Raw genomic sequence first — 22,741 nt, 5'->3', positions numbered from 1 at the left:
AGATGCAAAAATTCTTAGCAAAATACTAACAAACTGAATTCACAACATATAAAATGAATTATACAACATGAACAAATGATATTTATCCCAGGAATGAGAGTTGGTTTAACACCTGGAAATCAATCAATGTAATGCACTATAGCAATAGAATAAAAACCAAAAATCACATGATCAACTCAGTACACACAGAGAAAGTACTCAACAAAATTTAATAATTTTTATAATAAAAAACATTCAACAAACTAGAAATAGAGGGTACTCAACCTGATAAAGGGCTTCTACGTAAAACCCACAGCTAATATCATACTTAATGGTGAAATACTAGATGCTTTCTCAGATCAGAAATAAGACATGGATATCCATTTACATCACTTTTATTCAACACCGTGCTGGAAGCTCCAGCTAGGGCAATTAGGCAAGAAAAATAAATAAAAGGCATCAGATTGAAAAGGAAGAAGGAAAACTATTTCTATGTGCACATAACATGTTCTTATATATATATACGAGATCTTAAGGAATTCACCAAAATAATATTAGAACTAATCAGTGAGTTCCGCATGCTTATAAGTCACAAGATCAATAGGTAGAAATCAATTGTACTTCTAGACCCTTGCAACACAACAAAAAATGAAATCAAAAAAAATTTTTGTTATAGTCTCAGAAAAGAATAAAATGCTAAAAGTAAATTTAGCAAATGAAATTCAAAACTGCAAAATATCATTGAAACAATTTTTTAAAAAATTTAAAAAAATTAAAAGTAATTGAAAGAAAACATTTGAAAACTGCAAAACATTGTCGAAAGAGATCAAAGAAAATGTAAATAAATAGATAAACATCTTGTGTTCATGGGTTGGAAAACTTAATATTGTTAACACAGCAATGCTCCCCAACTTCATCTACAGATTCAGTGCAATCACTATCAGAATCCTAGCTGGCTTCTTTACAGAAATCAACAAGCTGATTCTAAAATTCATTTGGAATTGAAAGAGATTCAGGCCAAAATAATATTTCAAAAATATTAACAAAGTTGGAGTATCCACATTTTCTGATTTCGAAAAAAGAGTACAAACCATGAGTAATCAAGACAGTGTGGTAGTAACATAAGGATAGACATATATATAGCATAGAATTGGGAGTCCATAAATAAATGCATGTATCTGTGGTCAACTAATTTTAGATAAGAGCGCCAAGACGATTTAATGGAGACAATAGTCTTCAACAAAAAATGCTTAGACAACTGGACATCCACATACAAAGAATGCAGTTGGACTCTTATTTCATACTATACAGTCATTCCCCACATTAACAATGCTTTAGTCAATGATGGACTGCATATATAATGGTGGTCCCATAAGATTATAATAACTTAATTTTACGGTGCCTCTTCTATGTTTTGACATGCTTACATACAGAGATACCTACAATTGTGTTACAGTTAGTTGTCTACAGTATTCAGTACAGGAAACATGCTGTATGGTTTTGTAGCCGGGGAGCAATAGGCTATCCCATTTAGCCTAGACGTGTAGTAGACTATATCATCTATATTTGTGTAAGTGCACTCTATAATGTTCTCATAATGACAAAATCACCTAATGATGCATTTCTCAGAATGTAGTCCAGTCATTAAGTGACACGTGACTGTATAGAAAAATTAACTAAAAAATAATCAAGGACGTAAGTGTAAGATCTAAAACTATAAAATTTTTAGAAGAAAACAAGGGTAAATCTTCATAACCTTGATTCAGCAATGGATTCTTATATATGACGCCAACAGCATGAACAACAAAAGAAAAAATATGTAAATTGGACTTCATCAAAATTTAAAACTTGCATTTCAAAGGACTCTATCAAGAAAGTGAAAAGACAACACAAGTGAGAGAAAATAATTGGAATCATACATCTCATAGAGACTTATTTCTATAATATGTAATGATACAACTCAATAAAAAAATAAATAGCCCAATTCAAGAATGGCAGATGTCCTTAATAGACATTTATCCAAAGAACACATAGAAATGGTATATATACGTATAGAAGAGATACTAATCAGCACATGCAAAGGTGCTCAACATCCTTAGTCATTAGGAAAATACAAATCAAAACCCTAAAGAAATACCACTGCACACCCATTAGAATAAAAATTCAGATAACACTAAGTGTTGACAAGAATGTGGAGAAATCATAACCATTATACCCTGCTGGTCACATTGTAAAATAGTGCTGCCAATTTAGAGAACATTCTTTTAAGTTTATCAAATGGCTAAACATAGATTTAGAACATTGACTCAGCAATTCCAATCTTAGGTCAGAGTCCATGAAAACTGAAAGCTTATGTCTACAGAAAGCCTGTACATTAATGTTTAAAGCAACATTATTCATAATAGCCAAAGGTCAAAACAATCAAAATGCCAATCGGGGATAAGTGGATAAAGAAAATATGGTATATTCATACAAATAAATATTATTCACTTATAAAAATGAATTGAGTACTGATGCAAACTAGAACATGGAGTAACTTTAAAAACATGCTAAGTGAAAGAAGCAAAGCACAAAATACTACATATTCTATGATTCCATTTGTATGAAATATTCAGAATACGAAAATCTACAGAGGCAGAAAGTAGATCATTAGTTGCTGGGAGAATAGTGGACTGAGGGTGGGAGGTGGGGGACTGGAGAATAGAGCAGCAACATCTAAAAGATACAAGGTTTCTTCCTGAAGTGATGAAAATGTTCTAAAATTTACTGTGATGATGGTTGCACATATCTTTGAATATACTAAAAAAAACTGAATTTCACACTTTAAATGGGTGAATGATATGTGGATTACATTTCAATAAAGCTATAAAAAAAACTCTGTCCCGGGAATGGTGGTTCAGCTTCTTTCTCAAAGGATATAATGTAATATTTTAGTTTAGAAAGTCCATAAATGGACAAAAGTATGATCAGCTTCCCCTTATCTTCCTTCAAGCCATCTCTTATTCATTGTAGGCAGGATTCACTTTCAAAGCAGATCAGGTGTTCATTTCCATTAGCATTTGGCCTTTGGTCAATTCAAAGCACAAAAAGAGCTTCTGTTGGCAGACATCTTAGACCACCAACAAATTCACCTATGAGGTTAAGCAAATATCATTGTGGTTTTCACTAGTTTTTCATTAGAATGATATTTTTATTTAACTATTGAGTGCTTTTGCAAGGTGGTTTCAGTGTAGAGACAAATAGAGTAATCTTGATAAAGATTTATCTCCTTTTAAAACTATGACCTTGTAAATATGACTTCAAGTATCATAGCTAAGTTAAGCTAGAGGTCGAGTGTATGATCTGTTTGGAAAATATTTCAAATTCCTTCTCCATTTCTTTTCCTCTTCTCTATTTTGAACACATTAATACTGGAATACCTCATATTGAAAATGATTATTCTTTTCTCTCAAATTTTACATAATCTGAACACTTTGAAGGCTTAAGTGTTATGAACACAAAGTTTCATATGGGACATGTGTCTGTTTTCATATGAATCCACCCTTCCAAATAAAGCTTAGTTTATTTTAAAGCCAAATGAAAGCTAATATTTGCATATTAGTAATGATCCTACTAGGAAACAAACAAGTTAGGATGTCCTCAGAACGGTTTATTTACAAAGGTATTTATTATTATAAAAGTATGGACAGGACCATGGATTCAGATGCAATAGAGAGACACCACCTAGACTTCAATGGACAAAGAAAGAAAAAGACAAAAAGTGAGAAAGATGGAGAGTCAACTGTCTTGAGGAGAACCTAACTTTCTATCAAGCACTGGTACATTCGTTAAGCCCATGGTGACCACACAGGGAAAGCGTAAGGGACTAGATAGTTTGAGCTCCATGTGGAAAATATTCATACAGGTCTATATGTGGAAGAATGATTTTTTTTTCACTTGCATCTCACTTTTAGCTTGTTTTGAGGCCTGTTCTTCTCCTTCTCATGTATGTTCTAGTTCTTTTTTTAATTTCCCATGTCACTGGTCAGCATACGACTTTTATATAAACCTGGTGTAATTACTCATTTCAAAAGTTCACAGTGGTCTTAGAGCTTTGGAATAGTTGAGAACACTCGTCCAGATAAACAACCAATAATATTTGTGATGATTTTTTTTCTTTAATGTTACTAAAAATGGAAAAAGTGAAATTATAGAGATCGCAACTGGAATAAGGTACTGGCTTCAGAGATTTGAAGTCTAGGAAAAAAACCCATGTCCTGAGGAAGCAAACAAAAATCCAAACATTAAATTCAAATAAAGGTATAGGAAAGTAGTGAACAATTGTTCACAATTATAAAAAGTATTACTGAAAAAATATTACTTATAGATAAAACTGAATTATTCTCACTTTAAAATTTTAATAAATAAATAGGACTTTACAATACTTAGGCATCTGCTTTAGATACACTCTGGTTCTCTAGGGGTTCCTTAGAGACCAGACTGTCTGGCCCTTCTTCTTGTCATTTGATGTGAAGGCCGGGGAATGAAGTGGCTTTCTCAATTCATAAGTTTTCATTCAGTGTGTGAGATGAAATAAGATACTAGCTTAGAGGTTCAGAAAATCTTTTAAAACTATATATTTGTACATTTTTCTTGTTCAGTGTACTACATAAAAACTGATAAGCTGTATAGAAAATAGATTGTTGGAAAGAAACAAAAAATCATTCATAATTCCATCTACCAAAGACAGTAATTACCAACACATTGGTATAAATCCTTTAAAAGACCTGTAAGTTATTTTAAGAACACACACACCTCCCTCCCCACCCACACATACACATACACATACACATACACATTGACAAAAGAGGGAACTTGCTATGTGGTTCTTTTTTTTTTTTTTTTTTTTTTTTTTTTTTTTTTTGAGACGGAGTCTTGCTCTGTCACCCAGGCTGGAGTGTAATGTTGCAATCTCGGCTCACTGCAACCTCCATCTCCCGGGTTCAAGCGATTCTCCTGCCTCAGCCTCCCAGGTAGCTGGGATTACAGGCACCCACCATTGCGCCTGGCTAATTTTTGTATTTTTGGTAGAAATGGGGTTTCACCATGTTGGCCAGGCTGGTTTCAAACTCCTGACCTCAGGTGATCCACCCACCTCGGCCTCCCAAAGTGCTGGGATTACAGGCATGAGCCACAGTGCCCGGCCTGCTATATGCATTTTCATAGTCATCTTTTTATTCTATAATTTGGGTTCATAATAATATTTAAACCAAATTTATTACTCATGACATATAACAGTACACCAGTGTGACCTTGAAAGTCCAAAAACATCTTAGACATGGCTGAGAGTTGAGTAATATTTACTGATATTTACCAGTGTCATTTTATTTCTTCTCTAACCACATTCCTTATCTCCACTTCTGTCCAGATTAAAAAGTTAAAGTAGAAAAAATTTAAATTATTTCTTCTTATTGTTCTATTTCATAACGTGTTCATATTATTTCCTTAATGGCATTTGTTATATTTTACAATTATATATCTTCGTTTTTGTTTTAAATGTGTTATACTCATTAGACCATAAATTCCAGGAAGGCAAGAATGTTATCTGCTTGTTTCAACTCTAAAGTTCTAACATAAAACTTGATATATAGTAAGAGCTTTGTAACTGTTTGTGAATGAATCTGAAAATTAATCAGCTTAAAGAAATAATATGCAGGCCATATATACAAAGAGGCAAACATACAGAGAGAAACATGCTTAACATTGTATAAATTTTTTTAAATGCTTGACTTTTGTGAATAAAATGCATACCTTTCAAATCTTGTTTTTTCCATTTACATATAATTTCATTGCACAGAGAAGTAACACTGGTTACTAATTACACTTCTAGTTACTGTTATTATCTTGGAGCTCCAATCCTAAATCAGAATGGCTGATTGCAAATCCTACCTCAACCATGAATTAATTTAATTAGGCCAGTTACTAAACTCTGTGTCTCAGTTTCCTCATTGGCGAAATGAAGGTAATACCAGTAGCCACCTTATGAGAGTAATTGAAGATTAAATGAGATAAAATGTGTAAAACATTTGTATACTAATTGTACTTATTATATATTAGTGGTTATTTTTACTATTATTACCATCTTTATTATTATTTGGAATACATCTACATGACATAGACTTTTATGAAATTTGAAAGGGAGTGTGCATGCAAGAGATGGAAGAGGAAGAATGAATAATATTTCTGCTTACTGTGGGGACCTGCATTTTGTGGGGCACTTTATAAATACATTACCTCTATTTTACCCTTGAGAATAATGTGGCTCGAAAACCTTAATTTTTTCCCAGGTTCATCATTAATCACCTTGACGCACATGCATGCCTATACTACAGGTTCCTTTCTTATGGGATTGTTTATATCTGCCCTAGATTGCCATATTCTTCCTGTTTATTCTGTATGAGAAATCTCACTACATCTCTCAGCCACCAGGCAAGAGTCCATGCTTTTCTCAAGACCACTCAACTGCTGCCTCCGATCATAATCATTGCGTTCATGCTTTTGTCTGTTCATTTGCCATCAGGATGAGTGTAGGTACTTACAGATCAACTCCTCTGTTTCAGCATGAACTTCTTGGACTTTCACTTCACTGCACATAGACAGTGCTTATTAAATGTTGAGTGGGAGGAGAAGCAAAGGAGCGGGATAAGGAGGGAGGAGCAAATGGATGTCAGGACAGTACTGTGTGACTCTGACTCTAAAACTGGTGAGGCAGGCAATGGACTTTCCTCTCAATTCAGTACTGCATTCCCTTAGTCTTATTCATTTGAAATTAGCTTAGGTGATGACAAAGAAGCTGTTTGGGCATTTAGTTTTCGTTTGGTATTTTTGAAATTGTGCTACATTTTGTGGGTAAAATTATATATTTTCTTCCTAAACTTTTTCTTTTGAAACTTCATTACTTGCTTTGTTGTAATTATGTAATAGAAGAGAGCAGGATAGAGGCCAAAAAAGAAGTTTTTTAAGATTATTTTTTCTAATTAATAGCGGAAAATTTGTTTGTTGGAGAAAGAAAGAATAGAGAAAATTAAAATAACTAAAATAAGAAAATGCATTTATCACCTTATCCAGAAATAAGTACCATATAATATTTATATATATTTTCTTCCGAAACTTTTTCTTTTCCTTTCATTGCAATTTACAGCCAAAGCATATTTTTTCTCCTTATTTCCTAAACATTAACATTTTCTTTATTAAAAAACATTAATTTGAAATAGCACATGGGATTTTTTTTCTAAATGAATGAAATCCCCAAAAGAAGAAAGAGTGTGCCAAATCCAAGAAAGTGAAAAGCTAAATGTAAGTTGAAAATGAAGACAAGAATGTCAACAAATAGAGCTAGAGACAAGATTATCCCAAGCATGTAGGCCCTGTCAAGGGTTTCAAGTTTCATCCTAAAGACAATTGGAAAGACCAAGTGTTTTTAAGGAAGGAAGCCATGTGATCAGATCTGTGTTTGAGGGAGGCTGAGTAGACTTGGGGAGATCAGTTAGGAAATAATTGCAGCTACTTTGAACTAGGATGGTGGCATCAGAGATGAACAAAAGTGAAAGTGTAAGGAGTACTTGGGAAGAGATAAATGGCAAGAGAGAAAAAGAGGAAGAAGGAAAGAGAGAATGCAACATGTAAAACCTCACTATACTAATAACTAGGGAAATGCGAACTCAAATAAGATACTTTTTTCTTTTATTTGGAAAAAAAGAAACATTTATTACTATCAATCATTGGCTGTAATGTGGAGAAGCTGATATTGTTCAGACTTGTATGATGAGAGGGTAAACTGTATCACCATCATCACAGCTCTGTGAAAGCTGGTGGAAGGCACAAGAATCCTGGGCCAGAGATAAATTTAGTTTATTATTCAGAGCAATAATAGCAACCAGAATAATCAGCATTTTTGCACTAGTTCCTGAAGTCCCAGTTCCCACAGGATGACACTAAGGGGGCCAGGTAACACCTGCTTCTGCAATGGTTTGCATCATAGGAGAAGAACTCCAAGCTTAGGGGAAATGCTATTATACTGAAGAGTTAGCATGCCTTCCTGTTGCTCTAGATGGAGACGTGTTACCTTCCAAGGCTGTTCACTCTACATCTTTTTAAAAGGTATTATGGAATCAATGACAGACAATGCTTTGCTTCCCAGACATACAGAAAAGTGACAAATCCATGGAGAATTTTCTCCCAATACCACTTGGGAATGTAATCTGTCAATATCTTTTCAATCTCTATTTCTCTATCTTGAGAATCATTCATATAAGGAGCCATGCTTGAATATATTCATTGCAGCATTGTAACAGAAAAAATGAGAAAGCTCAACTTTAAATAGAAGAAACTCTAACAGAGGGATATATATACTGTGGTATTTTGGGCATTAATTAAAATGAATCAAATTGATATATATACAAAAATAGCTTTCCAGGACATGTTTTTGTCTGAATAAATCAAATTTTAGAATGTGTTACCATTTTTTTATAAAAATTGATATACAAAACTGATATATTTCAAATTGAACTGGTACATATATAAGAATAGACAAAAATTTGAATGAATATATTTCATAATTAGTATTACCTCTGTGTAAAGAAAGATGCCCAAGGTTTAGGAGTGATGATGAAAGGACATTATTGCCATTTTTTATAAAGAACATAGTCATGTATAATGTTTACTTTTTTAAAAGTTAATTGGTGATACTTACTAATTGATCGATTTGGAAAAGGAACGAGACAGAGATGTCAAAAATGGTGAATTATCTAGCTTAATCAGTTAGATGGATGGTGGTGAAATTTGGAAGGCATAGGTACTTTAGAAAAAAAAGTATTTTGGTGGCAAAGAGAACGATGAGTTAGATTCGGAAGTATTAAATTCAGATGTTGAATGAATGATTTGATGCTAGGGCTTGAAGTTTAGAAAACAGATTTACTCTAAGCTGGGGATTAAAATGTGTAGCTCATCTGCAAGATGATGGCAATTGAAGCCGTTTTGGTGAATGAGAATTTCTAAGGAAAAAGTACAGTGAAGAGATGACTCAGGACAAATCCCTGCATAATTCCATCCATTAATTGTTAGCTGCAGTGAAAAGGGAGGCCAAAGAAGACTAGGAATAAGTGTCCAGAGATGTAGAGGAACACAAAACATGAGAGTAAATATCACAAAACATGAGAGTAAATATCACATAGTAGAGGCTAAGGAAAGAGACTTCATGAGGAAGTAATGGTCACACATTTCAAATACTGCAGGAATAGCTATTAGGATGATGAAGCCCTTTGATTTTAGCAGTGTGAAGAGATGGGACCTATAAAATTTATATGATACAGTCTCATGAAATGTTGAGGAAAGGAGCCAGATTTGAACACTTTGAGAGGTGAGTAGGAGGAGAACACAGTGAAGAAACCTATAAAGATGTTTGATTGTGAAAGAATACCTTCACCCTGGGGAAGGTGATAGTTGTACGGGAACATAACATCTACAGAGGTTTTCTTTGAAGAGGATTGCAAGTGGATTAATATATTCAGATGGCAAGGATACAGTGGAGAGGAGGAGTGCATGCAAAATTCAGGGAAATGTGGGTATATAAAGCAGGAAGAGATGGGTTTGCTTTATAAAGTCAAAGACAGAGGTGTCACACATCTATGGTAACAGGAAGCAGAGAGGAAAGGTAGGTGCTGGTTTATGTAGATTCTTAGATGGCGGACTGCTAAAGCAATGCCCATTGATTTTCTCTGCATTAGGTGACACACTCATCTCTTGAGGTGAGAAAGATTTGAAGACTTGAAGAGAGGGACATAATCTTTGTGTTGTTGGACACGTGAGATCTGATGTTGTGAAGACTAATGGATTGATGATCTCCACCATTCTCACCCGACCACACTGATTCATTCTGAAAATCAGATGTATGTTGAGACTTTGGATTGAGCCAAGTCACATTAAAGCTCTGTTGTAATTCTGGCAACATATTAAAACCCTGTTATTTTCCTGCAAATGATATTTAGAAATAGGATTTTAAAATGAAAAGTTAAATGTCTCCAGATTATGCACATGGATATGTAAGTAACTAAACTGAAAGGACAAAGCAGCCATCACACTGGAGTGCTATCTGCTAATTAGTCTTGAAGAGTTGGCTGGCTGCCTGTAGGCCTGAAATGAATTCCTGTTTGCCTTTGTACTGAGTTAAAGAGTCAGGCATTTGCCCCCAGTAACGGAGGCATTGCTACTTCTTGCTTGGCCATTGCACCACCAGATGTATCATATAAATACTCTAATGGATAGTGGTGGCCTAGGAACATAGGAGATAATCTGATGCAGGCAGATGCTAGCAGTCAAGATTACTCAAGCTGTATTGAAATTTCCTTTGCACCTGGCACTGGAGGTGTTAGCCATGCCAGTTCAATCCCCCCAACACAGATGTTCTTGTTGTACCACTTTGTATGTATAACATTTAGGTTTCTGTTCAGCTTTGCCACAGTACACATAAATACCGTAATCCAAAGACCACCCATTTATTAGTGCACCTGCATATTCAACCAGATTTCTTTCATTCTTTTCAATGAATGCTCAATATTAAAAAAAAAAGACAGCCATAGGGTGAATAACCTTTTCAATTTGCCAGATAGCTTAACAAAATGATAATATAATGATAAAATAACAATATCAGAGCCCCCCCCAGTGCAAATCCACTAAAACAATGTTGCCAAAACATGAAAATAAGGTGAACTCTGTTTAATAAAAAGGATATTTTATTAACTTACGTCTTAAGCTTTTCTTTATTTCTTATTAGGGAAGATAGATTATTTAAGTAGGTTATTTTTTCCAAAGATAAATGCTTCTTTTTTCTTCGAATGGGAGATTGGTAAAGCTTACCTCTTAAGGGGCAGATTTTGCTGAATGTGAACCTCTGGAGCCCCCATTTTAAATTAATAGGAGTGGAGCTCTGTGCAGCTGAAGACTGCATATGACCTCCTGAATATAGCATAAAAAAGCCTTTGGAGGGAGACAAGATCATTACTCCAGAGAATAGCCTTGTGTAGTTGCTGTCCTACTGAAGTGGAGAAAGGGCATCCAAATGTTTTGATCTTGTTTTTATAGTTGCAAGCAGTGTCTGTATCTTTCCAAATACCCAATTTTGTCATATATATCTCTCTATGAAAAGGAATTTCAATGCTACTTAATCTTAGTTTAGGGGGAGATGGGACTGACTTTAATTATTCATTTGAAGCAAATAAATGTTTAAACATGAAATACAATTTTAAAATTGAAGAAAGGTGATGGTTTTTTAAATTTGTTTGGCATTTTTTTTTCTGTCAGTAGTAATAGTTACTCAGGCTTATACTCATGTCCTCAATATATAAGGACTGCTTGTTTCCCACCCAGCATCTAGCTATAATTGTATTCTGGTTGAGACATGTGCCCCACAGAAAAAAAGAGAAACGATGTATGCAAGTATGTCGATATTGCTCCAGTAATTTAGTAAGTCATTGTATAGAATATATAGGCTACCAAGAAGCAAGCCAACTAAGAGATGGAGTGGAAAGAAGAGGAGAATCCAAAAGGAAGAAAGTAAAAAGGATAAATGAAAAAAAAAAACTAGCTATTTCCAGGAGGCTATGAATATTCTTTTGTTTATTTCTAACAACTCTTGGAGCACTCATATAGGACTGAAAAAACACTAGCTGTGTTTTCAGTGAATAAAGAATCAAGCTAGCTGCAGAGGCTACCTAGTACTTCTATATTTCAAAACCAAAGAAAGAAGGCTAGAATGCAGAAAAATAAAGAATGGAACCAATAAAGCCGGTTCCTTTAACTATTGTAAAATTAATGCAACTATTCTCATTTTGAATTCTTTTATTCAATACAGAAATACTGGTATATGTGTACACACAAACATAAAGAAATATCAATGCATAACAGAAGAAAGAGGGAAGAAGAAGATGTATAACGAGGGAGAAATTGAGGCTGTTTACAATCCCTTGCAACCAGCAAAAGGGAGGGAAACTGTTTGAAGTAGAAGTTGAACCCACATTAATCCTTCCTGCCTCCTACTTCAAACATGAAGATTAAGTAGAATATACTTCTTTATCCTAGACTGGTCTTTGTTTTCTTCAAGTTTTTAAGGCCTTCTAATATTGCACTTCCACCAGCAGTTTAAAAACCCGAATACTAGTCCCCACTATTCCTGTTCCACCCTTGAAATATTTTTTCAAGCTCAAATGTTTCATTTTAATTGTTAGCAGTACTAGCAACTATTAAAGGTCTGTCTTGGGCCAAGCATAGCACTAAATGTGTTGGATATACTCACTCACTGGATATTTTGTTTTAATTTACTGGAGAGACAGGTGCTTATACAGATTAAATACTTTTTTCAAAGTCACACAATTAATAACTTAAGGAGCAACAATCTGGACCCAGAACTCATATAAAAGCTTGCATGTTTAATCACTATAAAACTTTACTGAGAATATCATAGAGTAGAGCTTTACAAACAAACTTCTATAGAAGTTCATCTACAAAGTTCTGTAGATGCTGGTTCAAGGATCAAATGAGAAATTGTGCTGACAAGTCATATATAATTTTGGGGGTTATTCATTTTAAATTTTTTTAGTTCACTTTGAAGATAGAATATTGGAATCCATTTCTTTCCCCTCTTTTGTTCCACATTTATACACTCATCCTCATGGTTTTCATGCCCTGGTTCCCAAGTACAATAAAGGAATAAAAAAAGGTTGCCACCTTAAGATGAAAAAATACTTTTATTTTGACATATATATCAGTTAGGATTTTTACTTGTAAACAACAGAATCCGCTCTCATTTGTGGAAGGAGAAAAGGAACATATTTACTGATATTAGTTACCCCCAAAATATCTCCAAAGGACAGATAATTAGGCTTAAAAGCCATACAGCCAGGAACCACTCACAGAGTACATAGCCTGGCATTCCCACAGGTAACCTTAATGTCTCTGCTTCTGTGCATGAGTCCAACACCTCACCATAGAGAAGCTGGGCACAGGATGTTTATGTTACCCCTAGGACTTCGGACTCCATGCCCTCAGAGAACAGAATGTCTCCATGCCATCCTGGCCAGAACTGTTTCTGCCTGTTATCTCCCTCTTCAAGCCACTGCATTCCAAACATCTCACACCAATGCACCCGATTGGCAAAGCTTAGGTCATATGTTGGCAGATTACACTTTGAAAGATCCCACACTCGACAACTCACACTCTGATAGATTACAGTCTGAGGGATCAGGTGCTATCAGATCATATGTTGATGGATCACATACTGATGGATCACATGTTAACCTCAAAGGAGGCGGAGGGAGAGAGCTTCTGTAGCCGTCTAAAGGCAGGGTTCCTATTCCTGAAACACAGAAGTTGCTTAAAAAGTGTTGGGCAGCAAGAAACTATGACCAATCTCTTCAACTCCCAGTAAGAAAAACCGTATAATAAAAGATTAATTAAAAGTTATTGCCAATATTTATAAATTCCATCTCATACATTTTTATCCTAATACTTAGGTTTTCTTCACGTTTCTTAATTGAATGTTTGCTAATAACTGATATGAGTTGTGCTTTACTACTCATTGTCATGTAATACAATCTATTTGCCTATCAGAGATTGGCTCACACACTTTCTACAAAAAATAGTTGCAACATTAAATAAATTTTATGCAATATAATATTACTTGCATATTAGAATTTGCTGAATTTTAGCATATATTATTTGATTTCATCTTTGCCTCCAATGAGGCAACCAGGATATACGACACTATTCCTATTTTATGGATATAGAAACTAAATTTCAGCACGTTCATGTGATTTCTCAATATCAAAAATCTGATTGTTGTTTACTGTAAAAAATATTTCAATGGGGACCCATAGTCTCTTATATAAGTTCAAACATTTTTTTTTTTTGAGACAGAGTCTCGCTCTGTCGCCCAGGCTGGAGTGCAGTGGCACGATCTCGGCTCACTGCAAGCTCCGCCTTCTGGATTCACACCATTCTCCTGCCTCAGCCTCCGGAGTAGCTGGGACTACAGGCGCCTGCCACCACGCCCGGCTAATTTTTTGTATTTTTTAGTAGAGACGGGGTTTCACTGTGTTGGCCAGGACGGTCTCGATCTCCTGACCTCGTGATCCACCCACCTCAGCCTCCCAAAGTGCTGGGATTACAGGCGTGAGCCACCGTGCCCGGCCAAGTTCAAACTCTTTAACATGATTTATAAGGTCATATGCCCAGGTATTGCTTGCCTTATTGAGCCTAATATGCCTTTTCTCCCACGTGCCCTGAAATTCTGTGCTGCAACCATATTGAATGGTTTCTAGGTAGATTTAAGCACTAGATTTCATCTCACCTTTTGCAGTACTTTTGCACTTGCTGTTTCTCCTCCTGAAACCACCATCACCTCCTTCTTCACCTGGATATGAGTCTCACATGCTTCCAGTTGTTGCTTACACATGAATTCCTCAGGCAAATCTTCCCTTAAGGTTGTTTAATTTTTTCTTCCTACAAACTATCACCTAGGACTTAGCCCTGTCATAACCCCTATTATGTTTTTCAACTGGTGTTTTAATTACACATTTTCCTATGTGGATTCCACATCTCTTTACAGTCTTTCTTAGTATAGACTGTAATCTCTACAAGGACACATATTATGTCTGTGTAGCTCATTTCAGTAAAGCCAAGTTTTAAGAAAATTTACATTTTGTAGTTAATATGCAAGTTTTTATTTTGAATGTGCATTATTAAATTAATTATCAACTAGTTGGTATTGTATACCAGAAACGATCTTATCCAAAGTCTATAGTTTTTCTTGCCTCTATCTACCTGTCAATCAATTGATCTATCTTCTATAACATACATACATATATCATATTATTTGGCTTATCTGCCTGTATTTTGCCATCTTATTTTAGTAAGCTGCAGTAAGACTCTACTTCCCATATGTAGTAAGGTTCATTCCCTCATTCTGGCCATGTGATTTTTTTGCAGAGTACAAGATAGAAGCAGTTGAGAATGAAAGATCAGAAGACAAATCACAAATGCTTTGTGGGACCAGAAATGAAGCACACTGGGCAGGGACTTGGGTGATTGGAAAGAGCATGTCCTGTCTAAAGGTGAAAAGGTTTATAAGAAGGATAAGTTGGCCCAATGTTTTCTGATCCTCCAATCTTTGAAAATAGTCTCAGAATCACATGTTTATGTAGAATCCACTTATTTTTTAAAACCTTTAGCAAATGTTGAAAATTTAGAATATAATATGGTATGAGCCAAATAATTCTGTGAACCAGATTCAACCCTCTGGCCAACAATTTATAACTTCTGCTCCCAGAAGAGATGATATGAGGTGTCCCCAAGAAAGAGAAGCTTTAAAACATAATAAAAGAGATAGGAGAGATTCTGATGGTTCAAGCAGAGAAGATGGTTACTGTGGGTGGGTCTCAAGAACAATGTAGAACCATAGCTGCTCCCTGGAAGAGTTTTGAGGAGGTGGAAAGACATTATCAGTTGAAAGAGATGTGAGTGCATCTGGGAAGGCAGATGTCAGGATGAATCTCCGCAAGTTTCCTCAGACCCACATGGACATGGCATCAGAATGCAAGCTTGTGTCACATGAATACACAGTGACAGTGTGACACACTAAGATAAGAGGCTATTTTCACATTTTCCTAGCTATTATACAATCTTTAGAGAGGAAATGAGCCTGTAAGATATCTGAGAGTAGATTTACTGATAGGTTGGAGCAATGGGAACATGAAGGCAGAATAAAGTTGATTAAGAGGATAAAAACATATGATATTTCTTGAATAGCTAAAGTTGTGGCCACATACACACACAACGAAAGCTTATACAAGTGCTTAAAGTGTTTCCAAATAAAAATACATTCCCTGATATCAAAGAATTGCTAGAAAATAACTACCAACAATTCATAGTAATACATTTCTTTTTCCCCTAGAATTGATCTACGTGAACATACGTTCTCTTCCCCATACTCGTGGCCCTGTTTTTAAAATCCCTTTTTCAATGTGGAGAATTTTTGCTGCCCTGTTGTGACAACACAGGTCTTGGCTATTTTGTAATTTCCAGAAACATGCTAAACTTCCTTTTAGCCAGTTGACTAGGCACTTGAACCTTTTAGTTCTCATGGGCAAATGGCCAATGAAGAGTTTACCAAGACAATTTAGGCTATATTAGCTCATCAAAAAACATAAGCCCTATATTTTCTCAGCAGTTGTATGTTTCCCAATTTAAAATGTAAGTAGAGAGGTGGTCTCATCTAATGGATTAAAGTATGGTTAGTGATTTAACCAGAGACTTCAGGCTAATCATTTTCTTGCTCAGATTAATCCATATAGACACAGAAATGTGTCAGCTCACCAAGCTACTTGTAGAACTGTGTAGAAGAGCTGCAATAAATTAGAACAGTTGAAGCCTTGGGCCACATCAGGATTAAACATGGGTACATATATAAGGCCCCTCAAGTTTTCATGTATTCAGATTTCATCTAGGATAGCAAAGCATGTTGAAATTTGTAAACAAAAGCACAGTCCTCATTTTAAAGTGCAGTATGTAATTTACTATAACATAGATCAATGTTTTCATAAATGTTAATCATGTTGAAAAACATTAATGGACAATATTTTTAAGTAAAATTATACCAATTCATTTTCTCCCTATCTAAGAATGTGCTTGTCAGTGAGTGCCATTTTCACTTCTTATTTTCTCAAATAGATGTCACTGGGAAGCTCAGTTAAAATAATAAAGGAAGAAATATCCTGTAATTAATTCACTGGGGTAGGAGAGAATAGGGATGAGATTTGAGTAGTTTTTATCCATGTTATCAGACCAGAAGCTTTAGATTGTCTAAATATTACAGACGGTCAATTGGCATCAAGGTTTTCTTTGCCCCACATCTACTACTGAAGTAGGTGAAAACTGGACATCCTTCCGATGGTCACCAAAATATATCTCATGGAACAGAGATGAGGTTTTAAGAAGCACTTTGATCTCAGTTATCCTATCTGAACAAACTCTTTACATTTCCATCATACTCATGTCTTCCATGGCCCCAGTACATTATAATTGTGCAGGATGTGCTCTATAAAATTCAAGAAGATGCCATTCATTTAGACCACAATGGTGAATGGTGACCCCTTCAGTTATGTATTATACAGCCTGCAAAACTGCATGCATGCACTGGCTTGCAGATTTATTCACCTCTAGGATCAGAAGCTTTTTTGTCTTTTGTTGTTATATCCTAGCTAGCTATCTTTTAAATACATTAGTGCTAAATATTCTGGTTTTACAAATGTACTCTTCTCTGAACAGAGGTGAATCATTGCTGCTTTGGAATATATTCATCATCAGAATAGAAGAGTATAAGAATCAGAAGAAAACAAAATATATATCCATCTTTAAGTTCTACTGTGAATATTGTAGTTTATTATTTGTTCCTCAACCGAATTTATTATTGACTAATCCAATTATCATCATAAGGAAATGTCTTATGACTGTTTTATGTGTGTGTCCTTTAACTTAGGTATAGAAAACCTTAGAGGATAGACAAAAAATAAATGCTGAAACTTTTAACTTTTTTTTTTTTTTTTTTTTTTGGCTACTGTTCTTTTTGATACTGGCCCCGAAGTAGAGATTATTCGCACATCTGTTGATTTTTTTTCACGTTGCACACATTTGCACCTTTTTTTGAAATGTTGACTGAATCGCTTAATTGTAGACGAGCATTCATTTTAATGTAAATCTTACAGTATTACATGAGTGAATGTATGAAAATAGCTTGGAACAGTTTAAATTGGGCAGAATTCTGCTTTGATCATAATGTGCCTCTTCAGCATTAAAATAAACTTGCAACATATGCTGAAAAACATGTGTAATAAGTGCCTCTTGCATGGTGACTTATCTGGAAAAAAAATAAATCACCATTTAATAGAATTCAAAATTCATAAAATACTTTAGCAACTAGAAATGTGATAATATGATTGGCATCTTACAGTAACAGATCAGTACCTGGCTACTTCTGTTTCAAAGATGGAATTTTAAATTTTAATAATACTATCAAATTATAATCATTTTTAGAAATATTTGAAAACACAAAGAAAGAATTTTTAAATTTTAATAATACTATCAAATTGTAATCATTTTTAGAAATATTTGAAAACACAAAACATTTAATAGGCAGTTCTGTATAATATTTTATTGTTACAGATTTGGTTCTAATTAATTTATACTATTTAAAAGACACCAAAAATGTAGCAAATTGATTTCAATCTTTAGTGAAGTCAGTATAAAAATAATGAAGTTACCAGTTTTCTTGAATCACTGTCAGGATTGACAAGAGTTAGTCATGACAAAGGAGTTTTCAACAGTGTGGCTAAGTAACAACAGCTTTTGCCCCTGAAAAATACCTTGATATTAGTAATTAATGACAGATACCTAAAGGCACTTTCCATCAGTAGCCTCATGATGTTGAGAGGAATTATGATATCATGGGAAGAACCCTAGACCCTGCTGAATTACTGTGAGCAAACAATTCATCTTCTCTGACTTCTTTCCTCCATCTGTAAAATTGTATCAGTAAGAAATGCTATTGGTTACCAGAAAAAAAATCCAGTTAACAATAGTTTAAGCATATAAATACTATGAGTACATTAAATCATAAAAATGAATGGGAAACTAAACAGAGCTAGATAAATATAAGAATTATCACATTAAAGATAATCCATTAATGGTTACCTTTATCAAAAGAAATACATTTGTCACTTCAAGAAGTGTTCTCTGAAATCATGAGCAATTATTTTGTTCCTAGCTAGTACTCATTGTAAGCCAAATTTAAAGGTGAGTCTATCCTTTATTGGAGCCTCTTACAGAAGACTATCAGGAAAGCTTCAAGTGTACTTAATATAATACATTATTACTAATTCAACGTATGCTTATTGATTGTCTGCTCTGTGCCAGGTTATGCATTTGGACATCTAAAAACAAAACAACAAACTCCAAAGCAACATGATATATGATTCTTATTTTTTTAATTTGTAATTAATTTGGAAATAATGTTCACATCTACAGATATATATTCACCAGGCCGTCCTCTCTATAGAGAGCTCCATATGGATGTTCCAGAGTCCACAATACCAGCACATCCAAAATCAAACTTACCATGTTTGCTACTTTCCCACTTGCTTTTCCCCCAGCATTTTGCATCTTAGTTGGTGACATCATCATCAGCTTGTCTACCAACCCTGAACCCCGGTGGCCACTGCGATGCCTTCCGACACTCCCCAGGTGGCTATTCATAATGCTGTCAGTTCTACCTCCTAAGCAACCGTCACTCTCATGCACCTGGTCACAGCTTACTTTAACTCCCTATCATCTCTCATCAGCATTATTTCAATGCTTCTCTAATTGATCACCCTGCTGTTTCTTACCTCATTGCCTTTGAATCCATCTGCAATGGTCTGAATGTTTGTGTCTGCCCAAAATTCATATGTTGAAATCCTAACCCCTAGGTGATGTTACTAGGGGTGAGACCTTTGGGAGTTGATTAGGTTATGAGGGTGGTGCCATCATAATTGGGATTAATGCCTTTATAAAAAGGGACCACACAAGGATCCCTCAAGCCTTCCATCCTGTGAGGTTACAGTGAAAAGACAGCTATCTAGGAAACAGGCCCTCACCAGACGCTGCCAGTGCCTTGATGTTGGATTTCCAGCCTCCAGAACTGTGAGAAATACATTGTTGTTTATAAGTGATCCAGTTTATGGTATTTTTGTATAGCAGCCTAAATGAATGAAGAAACCATCTTCCACAACTCCCTAAATGTCCTTTATAAAATGTGATCTAACTGCTTCTCTACTTAGCTTAGAATTCTTAACTACACCCTAGACAAATGTAAGGAAAATCCAAGCTCTCAGGCCCTTCATGACTGAATCTTCATTACCTAATTTCTCACAACTTTTTAGGCTTTCTCTAAGCTTCTACAATCCCAACTCTCTCCCCACCACCAACCATCCTCCATAGAGTTGAACACTCTCCCTTTTTGACAATGCTACGTTACATTTTTTTTTTTACATGTTAGTGCTCTTAAGGAGACTAATAGCTTTTTACATTTATCTCAGTCACATTCCAGAGTACCTGGCATACATTGATCTACTAAGCATCTATTGGTGCTCAATGTAACTTTGTTGGATGAGGTAAATGGATAAATGGGCAAAGAAATCATACGTAGTATTATGAAACAATGTGTATAAGAAAATAAACATCGAGATAAAATGTAAGCCAGGAAAATAAAAATTCTTGCCAAATTCGTAATCAAGAAGAAACAAAAAGAGACAACTAGAAATTCATAACAGCTATGTAAAAATGGGGATGGCTTTTGTGGGTAATGTGGGGAATAAATGAGTTGCACTAAAATATTCCTAGTGATTATGCTCAACAATGAGGAGGTGTCTCACTAGGTAATGAGGTAGCCAAAGTGCAGAGTGATATGTATCATTTTTTAACTGCTAGGTCTTGCACTCTGGGGGCCACACTATGTAAATTTTTGATTCTCTCATTGCTGCCTCCTAGTATAGGTTGAGTACCAAAGAGTCGTAAACATATTGTGTTTTTATAACATTTAGCAAAGGGCTGGCAACATAAGAGAAAGTATTAAAGAAGAATTGTTACTAAACAAGTTTAAAGAACTAGATTCAGGAATGGGCGAATCCTTGTGCTCAATTTATTAACCAGAATGACCTCCATGCAGTGGCACGTTGGCCTCCAGAAGTTCTAGACTTATGGCCAGCTCTGAACCTGGAGTGAAATCTGAACATCTCCTTGTCAATTATTGTAGTAAAGGTCTCTTTTTATGCCCTGTACACCACTATATACTCAGGAGCTAGATTTTGTTTTTGTTTGTTTGTTTTGATCCTTGTTTTCATAATTTCTGACATTGTAATAAGTATTTGCTAAATAACAAATATCTTGCTTTGCAATATTGTTATCCAGAAAGATAAGAAATTGTATACTTTGTTATCACTACTGCTTTTATTTCAGAATCTTAAAGCAATAACATAGTAACATAATTATATTAAATTATTAGGCTAATTAAGAGCTTCATTATAGTGCACTGCCACTTGCCCAGTTATAGTGAAGCTTTGTTCTACTTACTAATTGAATCCCACTGAACTTTTTGCTCTACAATGCCTAATGTCTAAAACACTTGGGCATCATCTATTTGTTCCATTCCTTGTGGAAATGTGACCATGTGGATTTTATTTCTGCTTCTAGGTTCACAGTGGGCCCAGTCCTGTCCTAGGCAGCCTGCAGAGTGCTGACCTAGTTACTCTATCTTACTTTGATTTCATGGTGGAAATGCTCATATTTTCGCCCTTTCCTGAGGTGTCCAGCCTAATTACATTTCCCATTCATCTGATCCAAATGCTTTCTTAGATCAGACATTTTTATTTGTTGTTCTTTTGTTTTTCTATTCCTTTTTCCTATTCATTCTGCATTCCCCCCACCACTTTAATATTTGTAGCCAAATGTCTTTCATCTGAGACCCATCACGCTCAATTACTTCACTTCCAGTATTTTTCAAGCTATTCTCGTGGAAATTTTTGTCTATCAAAACTGGAATAGCCACAGAATTTATAATTTTACTACTTATACATAAAGTTTATTTAGTCTAGGGGTGAAAGCGAATGAGCAAAAAAATTACTATGTGACTGATTGGAACAATATATTTAATCACAATGTAAGGTCAGTACCATTTCTCTTTTAGAGATGGGGTAACTGAGTCCCAGAAACATTAAATGACTTACCTGAAGTTGCCCTTTAGCTAAATCAAAATTTAGGACTAGAAATCAGAACTTCTGAGACATATTTCAGTTTAGTACCTTCCACTTGGACCTTCAGCATAGCTGTACCAAATGTTAAATTATTTAAATATTTCTGTACAGTTTGCCCTGTCCTTCCAGGTTCCCCCTATCCCTCCTCATGACCTCCCAGACTTTTCCAGATCCAACACTTAAAGTGTCAATGCCAGGTACCTTAGAGACCTCTGGGACCCTATTTTCTTACAATATCTAGGATACACTGTGGCCAGTACTCTTGCTGATTGTGAAATATTTTGATATCTCCTCTATTTTAATACCATCATGGTAGCAATTCACATATGACCATAAAAATGTCAATAAGAGCTTCATTTTTTAGCCAGTTTGGCAGCTGGGAAGAGACCAGGCAGGCTTATTTTCTATTATGAAAGATCAAGGTATCCTAAGCCATGGGTTTCTCTTCTATAATGCAGCCCATTATGCGTGCAGGTATCTCCCAGACCTCTTTGTTTCACCCAACGGAAGTTGGGGTTTGGGGGACTGATTTAGATGTTAAGACTGGCTACTGCTGTTGCTATAGGTAGTGAAGTCTTGGGTCTCTGATGCAGGGGACTCATGTCTTCTGCCAGCCTCAACAAAGCTATGGCAGGCTAACATGTTAGCTCTCAAGAAAGGTGAAATCTCAGATGTTCCCATACCTTGACAACTGGTGTATATTTCCCTAATGAAATTTTCTCTTCTCACCTTAGTGTTCCCTAGACCTCTGCTTTCTAATTTTTTCTTACTATTTTCAATACCTGGAATCAAAATTCCTTTTTATTGATGATTTATGCAAAGCAGATCCTTTTTAGTTACAACTCAGATTAGGACTCCTACTGGAATCTGTTTAGTCCCAAATGCTAATT

At 35.2% G+C, this 22,741-nt stretch overlaps 1 protein-coding gene across 15 annotated transcripts in view; it reads left to right on the top strand.

Moving 5' to 3' along the window:
- Positions 1 to 22,741, top strand: part of DGKB (diacylglycerol kinase beta) — a 799,601-nt gene that overhangs the window by 724,114 nt on the left and 52,746 nt on the right. The window lies entirely within an intron of this gene.

The sequence above is a fragment of the Nomascus leucogenys genome, chromosome 11 (genome assembly GCF_006542625.1).
Source record: "Nomascus leucogenys isolate Asia chromosome 11, Asia_NLE_v1, whole genome shotgun sequence".
Taxonomy (NCBI): domain Eukaryota; kingdom Metazoa; phylum Chordata; class Mammalia; order Primates; family Hylobatidae; genus Nomascus; species Nomascus leucogenys.
The sequence above is the reverse complement of the archived record's forward strand: the minus strand, read 5'-3'. Positions and strand labels throughout refer to the sequence as shown.